The following is a 19,974-nucleotide window of genomic DNA, read 5'->3' on the forward strand; positions in this document are numbered from 1 at the left end:
GAACAATAGAGAGTTTCAACAGACCCAGGAGCTCTTAAATGAGAAGAAGAGAAAAGCAGACCCCTTCTCCAGAGTCTGTCAGTCAAACTTTAGAATAAATAATTTCAGAGGATATGTATATTTTTATGAAGACTGTTTAAGGTGGCATATCTTTAACCCTAACCCTAACCCTAACCTAACCCAGTACTGATATGATAAAAACAATTTAATAAATCCAACAAACACTTTTTTGCTTTGTTCAAAACTGTTTGAGTTTAATTTAACAATTAAACTGTTTGAGTACCTGTCTATAGACAGTTTTTTTCCATATACCGTATTTTTCTGACTATAAGTCGCACCTTAGTATAAGTCACATCAGTCCAAAAATACGTCATGATGAGGAAAAAAACATATATAAGTTGCACTGGACTATAAGTCGCATTTATTTAGAACCAAGAGAAAACATTACCGTCTACAGCCACGAGAGGGCGCTCTATGTTTTCAGTGTAGACTACAGGAGCACTGAGCAGCATAGAGCGCCCTCTCGCGGCTGTAGACGGTAATGTTTTCTCTTGGTTCATGTCTCTTAGTTCATTTCTCTCGGTTCATGTCAAATTAATTTTGATAAATAAGTCGCACCTGACTATAAGTCGCAGGACCAGCCAAACTATGAAAAAAAGTGCGACTTATAGTCTGGAAAATATGGTATTTATGTATTACCACTTTTTTTCTTCTTCTATTCTTTATTTGAAGATCAGTTTATTTCGCAATTTTGTCCTTTACTTATTAAACAAATACTTTAAATACTTGACAGATTAGTGGAGAGCAGTTGTAATCAGTCCCAGGACAACGTTCTTGGTCCTTACTAGGGAGTGATGAACTAGTGTTTCCCTCCGAAGTCAGGAGAAACCCGAAACATCAATGGAGAACTTTCTAATCTTATAGTTTAAGATAGTAAAAGGTTAAAACTGAGGACGCTGATGATGGTGACGAAGACCAATCTCCACACAACCTGATTAAACACTCAAGCAGTCTATTGGGTTTGAACCAACATGGTCGCCATTCCAACTGCAGATAAATGATTTGACTCTCTTTGAACAATGGGCCTCATATCTCCAGCTCCTCTGGTGCATGTCCAGGGGTCTGGTTTCATTGCCCCCTACAGAGGTATGAGGAGAAAGAAGGGGAAAGTAGGAGACTGCCTTTATCTGATTCTCCATCAACTCATGGACTCATATCAACAGACTCCCACATCTTGTGTCCACAAGCTCCATCTAAAGCCATTTGATAGTCACCGAGACTGAGATTGAAAAGACCAGGTCAGGGCAATGGTGAAAGACTACTAAAGTTGTTCAGCTCTAAACGTCTCAACTGGAAGAGCTTGCAGCCTAAAAGACAACCACAATGCACTATCACTGACATTTCAATATGACACCACTTAGTGCACTTCAATGTGTCTTAATGATAGGGGGAGTAAGCTGTGCAGTGTATGGTTACGTGGGCGCAAGGTTCATGACTGTAACTCTGTACGTATGTGAAAGTAACCTTGTCTTGCATACGAACCACACTAACGTGCGCGGGAGAACAGACATACACACTTACCTGTGAGGACAGATGCCAGCCTCTATTGGAAAAGAGCTTAAAAAGGGGACGTCCTGCTCATTTAGATGAAATTAGATGCAACTTTTGAGCCATAACAAATCTGTTAGAAAACAATGAACCCTTTTCACTTTTCTGGGGTTATCATAGTTGGGTAGCGATGAACGCAAAGTACAACAAAATTAATTTGCTCCAATAGCAAAAGAAAGCAATCTTTTAGCTTTTGGGCAAAATGGGATGAGACCTCGGATCACTGCAGCTGATGTCTCACTGGAAACAATATGGAGGCGAAATTTAAATGGATAGTTCACCCAAAAATCACCTCATGTTGTTCCAAACCCGTAAGAGCTTCTTGTGTTCACGAATGTACCACAACACGTGTGTGGTTCAGCTGATGTAGAACCCGGATGCACTGTGCCTTGTTTACAAGCAGAGGAATGCATATGAATGTGATATGGTACTGACATGGAAGAGAAAGAACTGTTGAATAGAGTCATTATTTTTGACTTCTACCCATACAAAAAGTATTCTAAAAAGTAATAAAATTACAATTGAATGTTCTTCCTTTCTGGGCCTTGAATGTGGAAGTTGCATTGCTGTATTTATAGGGTCAGAAAGCTCTCGGATTTCATAAAAAATGTCTTAATTTGTGTTCTGAAGATGAATGAAGGTCTTACGGGTTTGGAACGACACAAGGGTGAGTAATTAATGACAGAATTTTCATTTTTGGTTGAACTATCCATTTTATCTTTCCAGTCTTTCTTTGTTCAGGCAAACAAACTCTAGATAGTTCTTCCCCTTTCTGAGACAAATGCACTCATGCTCAAACAGAGTAATTTAATTACACTTTTTATTAACGCTAGAAACGTTAGTAATTTAATGCATACTGTTCAAATCCATTACAATACAGTTTTTGTTTCATGAATTAATCATTCTTTTGAACTGGTTCTTTAATTCAAATGATTCATCATAATAATCATAATAGTAATGCAATCAAATGATATTATTATAAATAACTGGTCTGTAAGTACACTGTTCTGTACTTTGGTAGCTAAAATATTCCTAATTCAGTATTTAATCAAATGAATATTGTAAAAAACACACACACACACACACACACACACACACACACACACACAAGATGTGCAGGAATTCTTCTGTATAATGACTCAAATTAATCAGTTCAAAAGAATCGATTAAAGTGAATAGACTCACTAAAATTAATCAGAATTCTCAGTGCTACGCTTTTCCAGCTTTATCAGAAATATGTTCAATGGTGTTTCAGGTTCAAAGGAGTCAAATCTCTCTGTGCTCACACTGAGTGATCTAAAATAGCCTCTGTGTCTCAGGTCAGGTCACATTACACTGTTTGAGATGTGAGTCCTATTACACCGTATACAATTTATTATGGCTATTACAGAGCACACCAAGTACTATCAATATTACGAGGCTCTGTAGCACACAAGTAATGCTGAATTGCTAAAAGTCTGCTGATCGGTCAGATACAGACAGATAGGAAACACATAGGAGAAAGTAAATGAATGATTTAAACTTAAGAAAACAATAAACCTGCCATACTCAACATTAAACAACACTACAAAGACTTAAAATGTAAGACCAATAGTCTTATGGATGCTTGCCACAGCAATAATTAATGTGAGCATTACTGAATAACATTCCTTGTGCTCTGGCTTCATTATGTGAAGCTAGCCTTTGGTATTAATGAACGCTAATGAACCAGCTGAAAACCAATATGAGAACAAGCCACCAAAGCAATGGTCCAGTCTTTCAGTTCTCTCATCCAGGCTGCTTAATAAAGCCTTAGCAGTTTTAATGGTCCCTCTAGCGTCTCGGTCAGATGGATGGTTTATATCCAGGCTGGTACACAGATGACACTTACCCTGGTTGGAATAGCAGTACACAAGGTTGCAATGGAGGCCTATGACTCCCAGGAATGATTTATCACCACAGCTGCCAGTGTCGTAGTAAATCACATAGGTTACAGAGCACAGGTAATTGAACCAAATAATAAATTCACTCCATTGGGCACGTCTACTCATGACATAATAAATTACTACAAGACCCCCCCCCCCACCCCACCCCCAGCTCTGTCTGTTTAGATGGCCACAGGACATTAGTGAATGTTAGTGAATGTCTTCCACACTATATGTGCTTTTATCATTACCCTAAAGGTCTGACAAAGAACACCTGTGGGAGAGATTTATATGGTGGTGTAGCTGCTGATGGGAAACTTTTAAATAAATTAATAAAGACAAAATTAAATAAAAAATGAAACTGAATTTAAAATTTAATAAAACATTTATTTTAAAAATAAAGTCATCAAAACTATGACTGGGGAAAATGTACAGACCAAAAAAAAAAAATAAAAAACTTCCTTCACTTGGTCTTCCTTTACAGACAAAAATAAATTCTCAATATATGATTTCTAAAATAAACATAGTTTTTTAAATAATATGTAAATAAAATAAAACTATTATAATTATATAATATATAATATATATTAATTATCGTATAATAATTATAGAAATGTATTACTGTAAAAAAAATTAAACATTCTTTTCACTTTATAAATTTATAACCAAAAATAAAACAAAATAAGATTAAATAAAATAAAATACAAAGAAGATAAAATCCTAAAATGGCATAATTAATTTTTATCTACAAATCTAAATTCAAGCATTTAAGTCTGAAATATTTCAGTCAATTGTGCACCAAATGGACTGGAAGAATTAATTTTAATATTTTTTAATCCCGCAAACATTGCATAGCTTCATTTTAGGTTATCGGAAGAGACTCGCGTTTTGTACTGACAGGAAGATCATAATCCCTGAATAACAGACGATACTTTCTACAGGAACCCCCGAGCTGAGTCCAACAGGCTAATGCACTCAACACGTGTTACAGCACATGATGTGTCAGTTACCCATGAATCCCCTGGGATGGCATTCACAAGCATAACCAGAGAGCAAATGCTAAAGCTCAACTCACTTTGACATTATTTAATATGTAAGGTTAAAGATTCGCTCGAACCCTTGACCTGTATAAATAGTGATACTCGCCTAAACAAAATCTGAGAAACACACATGATGACACATGTTAGATACACTTGCAAGCATCCCAGTTCTCACTTTCCATTCACCATCAGCAGAGACAAATAAAGCTGTCCTAAACCCCTCTACTCAGCTCCAGATATCATTATTCACATAAACATTTCATTTCTGCACTACACTTGAACATTTCCATCTCAGAGATCAAATTCCTTTGTAGAGCCTCGGGCAACAATCTGACACTGCAAGCATCAATCTATCAGACAGATTCCACTGCGTCCCTTCCCTGTCCTGATATACAACAACAAATCAATATGAGAGACAAATATCTCAGATATTGCCAGCAACACAGCTCCATATGCATTGTGCATGCGGATATCACATATAGCATCTATAGTTTATGATTTATCAATGTCAACATGACACTTGAAGGCAGAACTGAATGTTGATGTACACACTGGTGTTCACAGCGGATCTCTTGAGCAAACTCCTGATCAAATCAACACAGGACTCAATAGCTGCAGCTGTCAGACAACAGACACAGATTGAGGCAAATTTCAATATCAATCAATGACAACAGTATCTTTCAACATCTAGCCCTGAAGTATGAAACTCTGGAATATCTTCCAGGCAAAGCAGCAAAACTTTATCATTTTTAAGCCATAAAAAACACAACACATATGCAATGATCAGTCTTAATCCAGCGACCTCAGCATCAAAAAAATGTTTATGATGTTTTATATGTTTTATATGATGATAATATATAATATATATGCAAACTCTAACAAAATATGCACACACACACACTTGCAAGCGAGTTGCTCTGCTCTGATTATTATGACAGTCCTAATGCAGCGTCCGGCCCAAAAGCGTTCAGACGGCTGATAAGAATGTTTGTATTGTAAGCCCCGAGCGTCCCGTCTGCTTTACCAGCCCAGATCATGCCTGTTTGCTCTGGCAAAGCTGGTGGCCCTTGCAAGCTGCCAGAATGAAGAGCTTACAGAGAAGAGAGGGGATTGTGGGATTGAGAACTGCAGTAAGATAGGGCTTAGATAGAGCTGCTGAGAAAATGCTGATGATAGTCAACCTGGGCTTTAGGACTTTAGGAAACACTCTGTAATGCCATTACCTCATTCTCTCTCAGCAAGATGGGGGAAAACAAGCACCCGGACACCCCAAACACCCTCCAAAACACCCCGTACACACACAGCACACTTTCTGTTCCACACTGCCCCGTTATTCATTCATTCATGAGAGGCTAATCTGTTCTGGTGTCAGAGATCACTTAGATGTCCAGAGTGATTTAGAGTGTTTTTGTTGGTGGTTGTTAGGGCATTGATATGCTGTTGCTAAGGTGATTTGAGTGTTTTTTTAACAGCAAAGTGATTGCTAAAGTGTTCAGAGTTTTTTGAGAATGTTTGTCGATCTTAAAGGGTGTTGGCGGTGTTTGCTAGGGGGCGGCAATGCCGTTTCAAATGATTTTAAATGATTTTAAGAGCATTGCAATGTGAATTCAAGGGTGTTGTGGGTGTAGAGAGTACTGGAAATTTAAAAATGGTAGTTTGTTCAAATGAAATTTTGTAACCTTACCAAAAGATCATTAAACAGTCCCTCCAGATAAACGCGATTATGCGATCGCCTGATTTAATGCATAATCAGCCAAAGACAGCATATTTATGCGGGGGTCGCATTTTTTCAAATATGCCGCTCTTTTTTCGCATAAATTGCCGATTTCAGAAAGCAAAATATGCGAGGCTAGCATGATTTCATAATCCCTGTATTTTCGTTGCAAAAAACTCACATATATATTTGCAGAAAGTTGAAAAATGTTGCGTTTACTTCACACAAGTAAAGCGCCATTTTGAGAAAAAGGTGTCGGGGGAATCACCTTTTTTTCTCTTTTTCATCAAACCGCAGTTTTTGCAAGTTCACGCAATTTCATCGCATAAAATTGCAAAAATGTCCCACATATTCCATCGCATTTTTTAAGAAAACATGCTTCAAAATCAAGGATTTTTGCCCGCAACAATCACAAAAAAAAATCTGTGTTTTTCTGGAGGGACTGATTAAAAGGGAAACACCATAACATCTTATTGATGGCATCATTCATCATTCTAGGCCACAGGCCGAGCAGCTGGGCAGATGCTGAGAAGACATGACACCACAAGCAGCCAAGGGATCTACGTCAACCCGTGACTCTTGGCTCTGACTCAGAAGGAGAGTTTAGAGGTGTGAGGTTACCAGCTCTGTAACTTAACATCTCTTCACATCATAAACCTGACAAGAGATAGATATAAAAGAGAGGGAAGGTGAGAAAGAGAAGACAAGGGGACATCACTGTCTTAGATCACTGGATATCTTCCTCAGATCACAGTCTGACAATCCGCTCATCTTATAATAAAACTGGAAACCGATCAGTATCTGGCCTTTTCACAGATGAAAGTATATGTGTGACCCTGGACCACAAAACCATAAGTAGCACGGATATATTTGTAGCAATAGCCAAAAGTAAATGGTATGGGTCAAAATTATCGATTTTGTGATTATGCCAAAAATCATTAGGATAATGATTAGGTAAAGATCCATGTTAAATGTTCCATGAAGATATTTAGTAAATTTCTTACCGTGAATATATCAAACATATATTATCATTAGTAAAATTCATTGCTAAGGATGTTTTTGGACAACTTTAAAGGTGATTTTCTCAATATATATATATACATACATACAAACAAATATTTATTAAACATTATTTTACATTGACATTATTTTGTTTAATATAAAATTACAGTGGTTATATATAATTACTATATATATATATATATATATATATATATATATATATATATATATATATATATATATACATTTTACAATATAATATTTTAATACTATACATATTAATACTTTATTTTAATGATTTTTTGTAATTATAATATATACTTTTGAATATATGTTAAATTATGTAGTTGTTTTATATAATTAATATAGCACCCCCCCCCCCCCACAAACACACACACACACACAATATATAGTTTACAAATATTTTAAACACAAGAATGTCTTGTCTTGTATGTTGCACATTACATGTGTTTTGTGAAAAAAGAAAAAAGTCTCTCCATTGGCTCTCACTGACGCAACAAGAGTTATTAAAGATTTAATTTGAGATTGTTCTCTCCTGCAGACTGCCTGTGAGAAACAGAGATGTAATTTCTTTTAACAGTGCAGCTTTCCCCCGTCTAATAATCCCACGCTGAGACTGCTTGAGTAAATGTCATCATTTCTGCTGAGTTCTGCAGTTGATAAATGACCGCTGCAATTTCAACATCACATGTCACTGCTAACACTAAACATGCTTGTAACTGGATGTTATTGTTGCAGGCCTCACAAGCGTCATTGACAGGGGAAGTAGCTGAACCTTATCAGAACCAATCACAGCCTCCGCTCTGACATCATGACAAATCCCATTCAGTCCTACTCAAGTCCTTTCTCTTTTTCCTGTCTCCCAGTCTCTGTCTAACCAACTTTGACAGTTCAAATGTCAGTAAAATCTCTGCAGGACAACGTAAACCCTCAAAACATGTTGATGGCTCTCGCTAGGGGATGAGAATCATGACATCTGCTAATCTAATGTAGAATGCAGCCTCTTGGGACTGGATGCATAAGACAGGTCTGTCTGCAACAGTGACCAAGACAGCTTGGGAAAGACAGCAGTCACGCCATTGTGTCTTACCTGTATTCACAGAATATCATCTTACATTCTCGCCTAATGGTGCTCTGGACATAATGTTCACCTTTGAGCTGTCTGAGCCAGAGGTTTTAACATCGTTGTGCAATAAAATGAGGTGAATAATGCGATTGGTGGACCTGCATTATCGTTAGTCCACCTTCGGAGATTCAGTCCGGCTCCATTATGTGGGCTGGAAATGCACAATTATCCAGATGCATGACGGGGAAAGTTCTTTTTCAATGCAGTTGATATATGAACGTAGAGAAATTTAAACCAAGTGTTTATGAATGAGACTTTCAAATAGATAATTTTTTTCATATTAATTATCACACAAACACACACACACACACTGGCCACTTTATTGGGTACACCTTGCTAGTACAGGGTTGGACCCCCTTATGCATTCAGAACTGCCTTGATTCTTCATTGCATAGATTCAACAAGGTGTTGGAAACATCGCTCAGAGATTCTGGTCCATATTGACAGTTGCTGCAGATTTGTCGGCTGCACATCCATGATGCAAATCTCCCGTTCCACCACATCCCAAAGCTGCTCTACTGAGTTGAGATCTGGTGACTGTGGAGGTCACTTGAGTAAAGTGAACTCATTGTCATGTTCAAGAAACCAGTCTGAGATGATTTGAGCATATATATATATATATAATTTATTTTAAATAAAAAATAATGCTAATTTATTAATCTTATATTATTAAAATAAAAAAAATGTTTGTAACAAATATTATATCCAAATATTTAAATATTTATTTAAAAATATGTAATAAATATAAGTAAGATAAAAAAAATTATTAAAACAATATATTATTACAATATTTGTCATACTGACCATATTCTGCATTTTTACAGGAAATAATTTTCCATTTTAAAATGACTAAAAGTCTCGTGAACTAAAAGTAGTGGTAATTCAATTCTTTTTGAGCCTTGGAATCAAACTGTCTGTTTTAGTTGCTGCACCTTTTATGATTTATATTTGTGAATGTCCTCTTTTTATTGGCTACCATCTTTGCTTGTGAAATGAATAATAATTCCTGGCATTTGAATTTTCATAAATATTCTGGGTGGATATTAAGAGAACAGAAAAAAATAAAATAAATAAATATATATATATATATATATATATATATATATATATATATATATATATATATATATATATATATACACAGTATTCCAGGAAATGGCCTTTTCAATAAAGCTACAGTGGTGTATGAGGAGTTATTAGAGAGCACTGAAACCACATCAGCTCTTCAGATAGCCTTAAAGAGAGGAATGCACAAAGATAAAGAAAGAAAGCCAACACACATCTTTTTGAAAGCATCTGAATTTGCTCCAAATCATTTAGAGAGTGAAGTTAACCACGGAGCCAGAAAGACAACAGATAGATAGAAGAAAGCTCCCTACAGCTCGGTCTTTCATCTTTCTTATTCATGCAAGCAAATAATCATCCAGAGAACACAATCAAACAGCTCATAAAATACACAGCTAAAGGATATGACAGCCATACGTGGCTGGAAAAAGTCAAGCAAGCATTCAGAAACATTCCAAACATAAACCTACAGTACATTTTTAAAGGTGGGAGGGGGAAAATGATTCTGAGATCCATGGCAAGTCTCTCTGCAATGATTCTGAATCAGTTCCCTTCTAACTGATTCTGTGTTTTGTCTGACAAAGTGCAATCTCTCTTGCCAGTATTTTAATGTTTCCGCTTCCAAATCCCTTTTTAATTAATAATTCTTAAGCTGCAATTGTTTGATTTATTATAAATGATAAATACAATTCCTGTCATCATTTCCTCAGCTTCAAGTTGTAGTAGTTTCTTCATGAGTTTCAAAAGTTCAAAAAGAAGATATTTTGAAGAATGTGTATAACCAAAAAGTTTAGATCGGCTTTCATGGTTGGGAAAAAAAATACTATGTAAGTCAATGGCTACCGACAACTGCCTGGTTACCCACATTCTTCAAAATATCTTCTTTTGTGTTTAACAGAAGAAACTCAGGTTTGAGTGTGAGTAATTGACGACAAAAAAATTTGGGGGTGTGAACTATCCCTGTAAGGTTTTATTACAATAGTCGCAGTAAGCTGTATAGTAAATATAACAATATTATAAGTAATCACATCACAAATAACCTGCTTTATTCTCCTCCCTTTTCTGTTTTTTCTGATAAAAAGCCTCTTGTGCGATACGATTTCAGACAAACAGGCTCAGTTTTCATGTCTCTAACCTGGGTTGTAGTTCGGGACGGGAGCTCTATCTATTCAGCTTTTGTGATCCACCAACAACACAAAGATGCTCTTCTCTTCTGTGCATTTCTAAAGGTTTCTCTTCCTCTCACATCCTGTTTTTAACTGGTCTGAACGGATCTGAGCTGCAGTCTCAGCATCAGTGGTCAACAGGTTCTCTGCGTGTCCCGGGACAGGGCAGTCCTCGCTGTGTCTTGGCTTGGACGGTGTTAAATGATGCACTGTGACGATCTAGCGGAAGCCTGGCAGGTGAGCTTGGCTCGTAAATCACGACTGCCAAGGCTCTTGGGGGTCTCAGCCTGGCTCGTAAATTTGACGATCGAAGAGCGGGCACACAGCCAAACAGCACGGCTCCTCACCGTGCACCGTGCGAGTTGCTACCGGTCTCTACAGATCTACTCTTTTAGATCTGTTTTCCTCTAGTACTTTGGAAGCTTTTAGAATCCGCTAACTTTAATCAGCCTGTTATCACAGAATGACCCCCAACAGGGTGAAAACTATAGCCTAATAGTATATCAGTGACACTAAAAGAACACTTCATGATATTGTGCAATTTTTTTTCCCCAATAAATAAAATTGTCATTTTTGGAGCTTTCTAGCCTTCTTCTTAACATTCTGTCCATCTAATTTAATAATAATAATAATACATTTTATAAATAATAAAAAAAAAAAAATTCTAATAAACAAGACCATTTACAGAAATCTCCCAGTTCATTCCTATGGACTGTACAACAGTATCCAAGGGGGTGGAGCTTCACAAAGGGTCAATCTGCATAAACATTTCAAGCAAAATATATTTAAAAGCTTACATATAATTTTCTCTATTGAATTGAGAAACAGTAGAGATTGAATCTCAGTAGAATACCTTTTAATGTGTTAGCCCAGGTCTGTCTTGGTCTAGCTCACTCATAAGAACTAAAGAACTAACAGAGAGTGAGAGTGAATGGCAATTCTTTTCTCTCTATGCCTCAGGTCTGTCTTGGGCTGCTGCTCCATCACGATAAGAAGCTTAAAAAAGACTGAGAGACTAGAGAGTGAAATGGCAAATTCTTTTCTCTTTCTACTGTCTTTTCAATCAAGCTGAGCACACAGGACATATCCCACACCAAAGAGCAGTCTGGGTGTCTGTTGTTCCCTCATGTTATTGTGGCTGCTGTTTTCAGTCTCAGGTGGCATCCATCATTTTCTCTGACGAAGAGCCCTTCAGCCATATTAGATAAAGACCTGAAGTACCACAGTTAACCCGCAGTATCAACGATTCAACAAGATGGTTTGTGATTATAGATTTAAACTGCTTTAATGGATCATTTATTCAGACTAAACAAATAAATAAACAAAATAGACTAAACTAAAACCTAACACCTAATAAAAACTATATAGACATTTTTTTTAAAACTCAACAACTAATAGAAATAATAAAAACATAACAAAATGACTAAAACTTGAACTAATAGACAGAATGAAATAAATAAATTAAAACAAAAACTTAAACTATATAGATATTTAAAAAACAAAACAGAAAAGAAACTAATAAAAACAACAACATAAAATTACTAAAACAGAGACTGTGCAATTTATTATTATTTATTATTAATTTATTAACCAAATAGACAAGCTAAAAGTGAAATGTATAAAAAAAAACTATAATAATTAAAAAAACTAATAAAAATGACAAATAAACTAAAATGTAACAGAAAATATAGACAAGAAATGTATAATAAAATGTATTTAAAAAAAATTAAAACTAAGTTAATAAAAAATATATGTTTTAAATAATGAAAAAAATTAAAAATTACTAAAAACAACACAAAACTAAAATTATAAAATCTAATTTTTAAATAATAACAAACAAACAAAAAAACTATAGTATAACTTTGCATCAGACCAATATGACAACTTCTGAACTTTTATGATGTCATTTTAACTAAAACTTTGTTTATTAGATAGTTTATTCATAACTCAAAAAAGAGCTTTTAAATGTTAATGTACTGTATCTGTATTATTTTTTTTTTTTTATCAAAACATAAACACCTAGAAGCACAAAGTACTGTGCAAAAGTCTTAGGCCACTAATATTTCCACCAACAAAACATGATTTTAAGTCAGTTATTTCTATGTTTTGCTGTTTTTCTATCTTTTCCAAATATTATTTATGCCATTACATGTAATAATCCAGTGAGATTTTTCTTTGCAGCAGCCAGTGCTCCATAGAGATCTGATCTCAGCATCATCAATCTGTCTGGAATCACATGAAGAAACAGAACAAATCCAGAAGAACTGTGGCAATGTCTCCAAAACACTTCAAGAAACGCTTCTAATTGTTTGATGGCATTGCGTTTGTGAGAACTGTTATTAAAAACATTCCTGTCATCTCTAGAGAATATTGTGTGTATTAAATTTTAAATCCTAAAAAAAAAGGCTTCATGCTAAAGCGCTCAAACAATATTACTTGCATAAAGACAATATTCCTGAGGTCAAGACCAGCCAACATAAGGTGATTCTGACATCTGTAAATCATAAAACACTCAGTAAAAATGGCTGACATGTAGATGTGAGGAAAGCTCATATCACCACTTCCTCTGCCGAGACGATTCTGCTGAACTTACTGTAAATACACATCAGAAGATGACAGAAAGCATTTGATTTCCCTCTCAGCTCTGCATAAAACAGTAATAAGAATCAGCAAACAGGTCTCAGATCAGCATGAGACGTATACTGAACCCACAAAGTGTACTGAAAAAGAGTCTAGCTGTGATTGAAATCCCTCCGTTTGTCCCTGAGCTACACTGGTCTCAATCAGGTCCGAGATTGCGCTATCAGCACCCACGCAGACACTTAGACTTAAGAAATATCCGTTCCTGAAGCCACGGCAGCTCTCACACGAGACCCGAGGGTTATGAAAGACCAAGACCGAGAGAGGAGAAAGACAAGGGATTAATCAGACTTGAATGAAGTGAACGATGAATCAAATCAAGTAGAAACTCTTCTTTCAGTCCCACAGGCTACGGCGTGAGAGATGAGGGGACGCATGACAACATGATTCAATGAATGACCGCCATCAATCACACACTTCAGAGGACGGAGGAACAGCGGGGAAAACAGACTGAATGCAAGAACGAAAACAGCAGTAGAAATAAACCAACACACAGAAGTCGGCCCTCACAGCTGGGCCCAAAACTGCTTTTCTTCTACTCCGTTTCTTAATTCAAGCACAAAAGTAGTCCCGGGCCCGCACGTGTAGCCTGTCAGATACCCCGCCGCCAATCAAATTACTGCGTTTCTTGTACTATCGTCGTCCTGGCCGTTAGAATCGATCCAAATAACAGTGCAAAGATCCAAATAGCAGTTCAAAGGAGCTTGCTAAATATTGGTGGGGACAAATTAGTCATCTCAAAATGTTGATAGGGACTAGTACCTAGCGTCCTCCCCTAAACCTACGCCCATGGGCTTTAACTCAATTCAGCCATCTGAGCTTTATTTACTTTAGATAGAAGTACAGACAAATATGAACCGTGCTGACTTGAAGCGTCCATAAATAAAGCTATAAGAACAGGGGGAACCAGCAAATTAGACAGGACAAATAAAAAAGTGAATGTTAATGTTTGCTAACAAACAGATAAGACTGTGGCTATAAAAACCGCTGATCTGATTGGACAACAGTGCTGTTGTTTCACTAACAATAGTAAATGGCAAACAAGACCCTTGAACTGCATTACAGGAAAACGTATAACACTAGCAGCGGTGGTGCATGAGAGCGAACTGATAAGCATTCTGTGCTAAACGTAATTTATAACAGGTTTGATTGAGCAAATTGCTTAGACCCTGAGGCATTCAGGAGCAGAGTGAAAGAAATCGAAGCACAAAGTGCACAGTGATTCATTTTGTATGGTGCTTCTGTGAGATTAAATAAAACACTGAGCTTTTAGCTCCAAGATAAAACCAGGTATATCATTTACACACACAAGTACTAGGCATATAGCTGTGTTGTGTTTACTGTGAAGGTCAAACATCTTGAAACACTTTACTAACAGCAAAAACTCTTTTATTGTGTGTCCCAGAGTATTATTTCTCAGCAGAGATCTAATTTGGAGTCCTGTTTTCAGACCTCATACGGCGAAGGGAGTCGGGCTTGACAGGCTAATTTGGAGAGTCATCAGTTTTCTCTTGAAAAACCCACAGTTATAAAATGTCTAATTACTCAGCAGATATGCGATGGCCGTATCTTCAGTGAGGTCACTGTCTCTGGAGTGCTTCTGACATCACTGTCACTGGAATGATAATTAACCATCTCATCTAATTGGAGAAAGTTAAATGCTGCACTGCTGAATAATCACACATAATCTCTTCACTTAAAATTAGAATACTTTCTATATAGGAAAACTTTCTCTATAGAACAGAATGGAAAATATACAACAAAAACTCATACTAAAACAACACACTCTTGAACAAACACACTAAAACAAAACAACACAAACCTAAATAAAACATAACAAACCTAAACAAAAACTCTAAAACAAAACAATAGAACAACACAAATGTAAACAAACCAACACTCTAAAAAACGCTGGGTTGTTTTTTCAACCCAACTGCTGGGTTGAGGCCGTTGGATAGGACTTTGGGATGTTTTAACCCAAGTTTGGGTTGCAAATAAGGTTTAAAAAAAAAATGTTTAACCCAGCGGGTCTGGGTTGAGGATGCGGACGTGAAGGAGAGCACGCACGTCACGTCAAGATCGTACGTCTCCAGTGCGAGCAGCCGCCATTTTCTCAGCGTGATAGAAGCGAGAAGCGAGTGAAAGACTATGGTAAGTAAATATTCAAAATGTAAAGTTATCTTTTATTGTTTACCCGGTTGTATGAAAGGCGGAAGGTTTTATGAAAGGCGGAAACAAAGGAGCTTAACATTATATATATATATATTAAAAAAAAAAACGGACGCGGTTTTCGCCTCAGACACGGAGGTCTTAACTGCCTCATGTAACGGTACTGAACGGAGGATGTACTTTTAATATAACGTCTGTGAATGTATTTTGTCATATTTACATAAGATTTAACATTATCTGTACTTTTTGAGGCGTTAACAGATGGTTATGGTCACGGTTACGCTCATGTGAATTTGTCGCGGTTAAACTGAATGTATGTTTGTCTCCTAAAGGAAACGGCATTGTGTAGTAAAGACTAGCATAATTATTTTGAGGCTGTTGAAGTGTTAACTGTTAAAAGTATGTTTTACATGTAATATTTCAGACTTGTCGAGCTTGTGTCTTCATTGTCCTCGCGCTGAGAGTTAAAGACACAGAAGCTGTTTGTGTGAGGAGTCACAGACCTGTGTGAGGATGAGGAGGAGGTGTTCTTCTGAAGAGAGGGACAGACGGTTTAAGGAGAGTAAACTTCAGAATAACATCAAGTTATCTTTATTTTTACTAAGACTAAAATAATGTTGTTGTTTTTTTAGATGTTGCAATCCAGAGACAAGATAACTTCATTCTTTTGAGACCGATGTAAGTTAAGTTATTATTACTTTTTTTTTTTTTTAGAAAATTAATGTTTCTGTTGTGTCCTGCCTGTTAACTTCACATTTTGATGCAAAAACAGTGTGATTTTATATATATATATATATATATATATATATATATATATATATATATATATATATATATATATGTCTGTCTGTATGTGTGTGTATATATATGTATGTATATGTTAATATTTTATTGAAACCGTTGATGTCCCTCTTTGCAGAACTCAAACTAACTGGAGTTAAGGACACAGAAGTCTTCTTGTGTGAGGAGGTGGTTTTCTCAGCTTCTTCTGAAGAGAGGGAAAGATCGTTTAAGGCAAGTAAACTTCATAATTTCATGTTATCAGTTGTTGTTGTGTTTTACTAAGAGTAAAATAATGTTTGTTTTTTGTTTTTGTAGATGTTAAAAGCAAGAGACATGGGAGAGCATCATTCCTTTGAGATTTTATGTAAGTTATTTTTAGAAAATACATTTTTCTGTTGTCTTCTGCCGGTTTACTTCACATTTTGATGCAACAACAGTGTGATTACTTGCTCATTTCATTAAGACCATTGATGTCTGTGTTTTTTATTGCAGAAATCAAACCAAGTTTGGAGTTGTCTTGTCTGATTTGGAGAGTCATCATTCTTGGTCTTCGCTCTTAGAGGTAAAGTTCACACAAAAAATCATTTACTTGCCCTCAAGTCATTCCAAACCTATAAGACTTTTGTCTGTCTTTACAACATAAATTAATATATTTTTAGTTTTCTCATAATATTTGTTAATCCATTTATAGTTTAGATAATCAGTATTTTCAAGCTTCATAAATATAGAGTTATTGTAGAAGTAAATTCTGATATTTATATATGAATACATCTTAAATTATATGATAGCAAACATGTATGTTCAAAATAAAATACTGGTCTCCCAGACCAGCAATGGAGGACACAAAAAGAGAATATTAAATATATTCATACGTTTTCCAAAAAATTAGCAGATTTTGTATGAGTCTGGAAAAACATGGGGAGAGTAAATTATGAACATTTTAATTATTTGGTGAACTAACGGTTTGAAGAGCAGCCCTCCACGTACATGAATATTGTGAGGTATGTGAATGTCATGTCTGTTTTAATGTTTCAGTAAAGAAGCTTTCTGAAAGCAATATTTAATCAAACAATATCGCATGTCCTCACACTAGTGCTGTCATTATAGCCTCCTGGAGCGCTGTGGTGGACTGAGACATTAAACAACCACACAAAGTGCTGAAACTTTAAAACCGATTATTTACCTATCCTTACGGATGTGAATACACCTCTACCTGAAAATGGATAGTTTAATTAAATGTTTCATTTTTTCATATGTGTTTCTCTTAGGCCACTGATGAAGAGCAGGCAGTGACTGGGATGAATCCTGGTCAGAGAGGAGAATCTTCTTTCCCCTAAACTGCAGCGGTGGTTTTAAAGGAGGACGCTGCCCTGGATGATGTAGAAGATGTCACATGCTGTGCTGATGGGGTTTCTTCATGATGACATCAGTTATGCTAAAGAGATCATGAAAATTGACCGTGATGCATGATCTGTATTCATGGACTATGAAACAAACTGTAAGTGTATAATTTGTTAAAAAAAAAAAAAGTTAAATGTTTTTTCTGTGTTGTTTAGTAGAAGAGTTTACACTCTGTCATTCATACACCTGCTCACATTCTTTCACACACACACACACACACACACACACGCGTCTGTTAAATGTTATAATATCAAAGTTAATGTTGTGATTTATTTGTGTACTGTCATGCCAGAATAGTTGGTAAAGAACTTAACTAATTGTAAATTTATTGTATGTGTTTTCGTATATTTTTATACAATATATACAATTGAACAAAGTCCAATTTGATCTTAAGTTATATTCATCAAATGTTCAATTCTTTGTTTATGAACTCTGTAGCTGTTAATGCCATCCTTTTCTGCATTTCTTCTAACATGTTACTTTTTGACTTTTCTCTTGTTTTTAATAAATTATTTTCCTTTTGATAATTATTATTTGTGTGTAAAAGTGATATTTAAAATGAACAACATTTGTAGGTTTAATGCATAGCTCAGTTTGGGTTAATTTTAACGTAGAAATGCATTGTTTCCCCACATGGCTGCACTCTGCGAGTTTATTTTCTGCCAGCAGGAGGCGCTAAGAGCGGGAGAGGTAGGTTTCTCCGGTAACGGCTGCAGAGCGGTACTGTGCTCACAAATGCTGCCTTATCAAGCACATGCGAAATGATATCGAACATTTTCTAAATACAGTAGTTTTCCTTCTGAAATACAGTGATAAAAAACACCCGCTCTGGTTTTTGAAACCCTGCAATATAGTCATTTTAAACCATAAAAAATGGCAACCCAGCAGGCTGGGTTAAATATGATAACCCAACTGGTTGGGTTAAAATAACCCAGCGCTGGGTTCGTCCCTTTTTGACCCAGCGCTGGGTTGTCAAAATAACCCAAATTGGGTTGTTTTCAACCCAGCAGTTTTTAGAGTGAAACCTAAACAAAAATGCTAAAACAAAACACAACAAACCCGAAAAAAAAAAACATACTAAAACAAAACAACAGAACACAAACCTAAACAAACATACTGAAATAAAAATAGAACAAAACAGATTAAAAAAAAACTGAAACAAACTTACTAAAACCAAAACAACTGAATCAAACCAAAGCAAAACATAGACAAAACATAAAACAAAACTAGATTTAAAAAATATATGTGTGTGTGTGTGTATATATATTTGGAGTCCTATATATATTAAAATAAGCTATTTTTAACATAAAATGACTGAGGTGCAAATGAGGATGAAGGCAGTGGTACTACATTGACTGGGTTTTGGACTGACTTATGCAGTTGCCATGGTTTCCTATCTTGCTAGCTTAATTAACACACAGCGTGATTCAGTGCCTGTTCAAATGTAGAGCTACATGTCACCGGAGAGTCTAAATTCAGTCTGACAAATCATATACTGGTAATGTACACTGTATAAACATACACACCCCAAAACACAAATATGGGCAGGGATGTTGACAGAGGGTCAGTCAGGAATGTTTGAAGTCTCTTCTGTGTTTTATTGCAGTGATAAAACACAGCTGCTCTAACCATTAAAGGAATAGTTCACCCCAAAATGTTATCTAATCCAGCCAAAATAATCATCATCAAATATTGTTATCATCCTTCAATCAAGAATTAAGAAGAGTTGTCCGACAGTGTTCACTACACACACCAGATAACTTAAATACAGCTGAAGAAAATAATGGCACTGTGGTACGATAAAATTGCTGTACATTCATCAGGCGCCCTGGGAATCCTGTCAAATATCTAATCATATTTGTAGAAATAATAAACTATAAAATCTGTCCAACAACAGTCTCTGTCAATTACTCTGTAATTATTCCTGAGACTCATGAAAAAAGCCTGCTGTAAAGTTGACATGACATGACGCATCCTGTAAAGATGAATAAAGCAATGACAGTGGATGAAAAACAGCAAAACAAAACCACAATTCAGATTCTTTCAAAATATATGTGATGCAAGTCGCATTGATTCCTTCTGGCCATTAGAACTAATTTTCCCCCAGTTCTTTTTATTCTCATCATGGATATGCATAATTATCAATCTGACAAAAGAACTAGACTGAATGGAAATTAATGTATGACTAGCACAATACCGGCTTGATTAATATTTAAAAGCCAGCATAATATCTTTAGCGATATATCATCTGTGATATGATTATTGTAAATGACTAAGAGCGACCACTTGGGGGCATCAGCGTCATCTTTTTAAAGACAACAGCTCTCAAACCAGA

General features: G+C 35.9%; 1 protein-coding gene across 2 annotated transcripts in view; it reads right to left on the minus strand.

Annotated features, from left to right (window-relative positions):
• Positions 1–19,974, minus strand: part of LOC113064390 (rho GTPase-activating protein 24-like) — a 90,888-nt gene that overhangs the window by 28,257 nt on the left and 42,657 nt on the right. The window lies entirely within an intron of this gene.

Source organism: Carassius auratus, chromosome 46 (assembly GCF_003368295.1).
Source record: "Carassius auratus strain Wakin chromosome 46, ASM336829v1, whole genome shotgun sequence".
NCBI classification, from domain to species: Eukaryota; Metazoa; Chordata; class Actinopteri; order Cypriniformes; family Cyprinidae; genus Carassius; species Carassius auratus.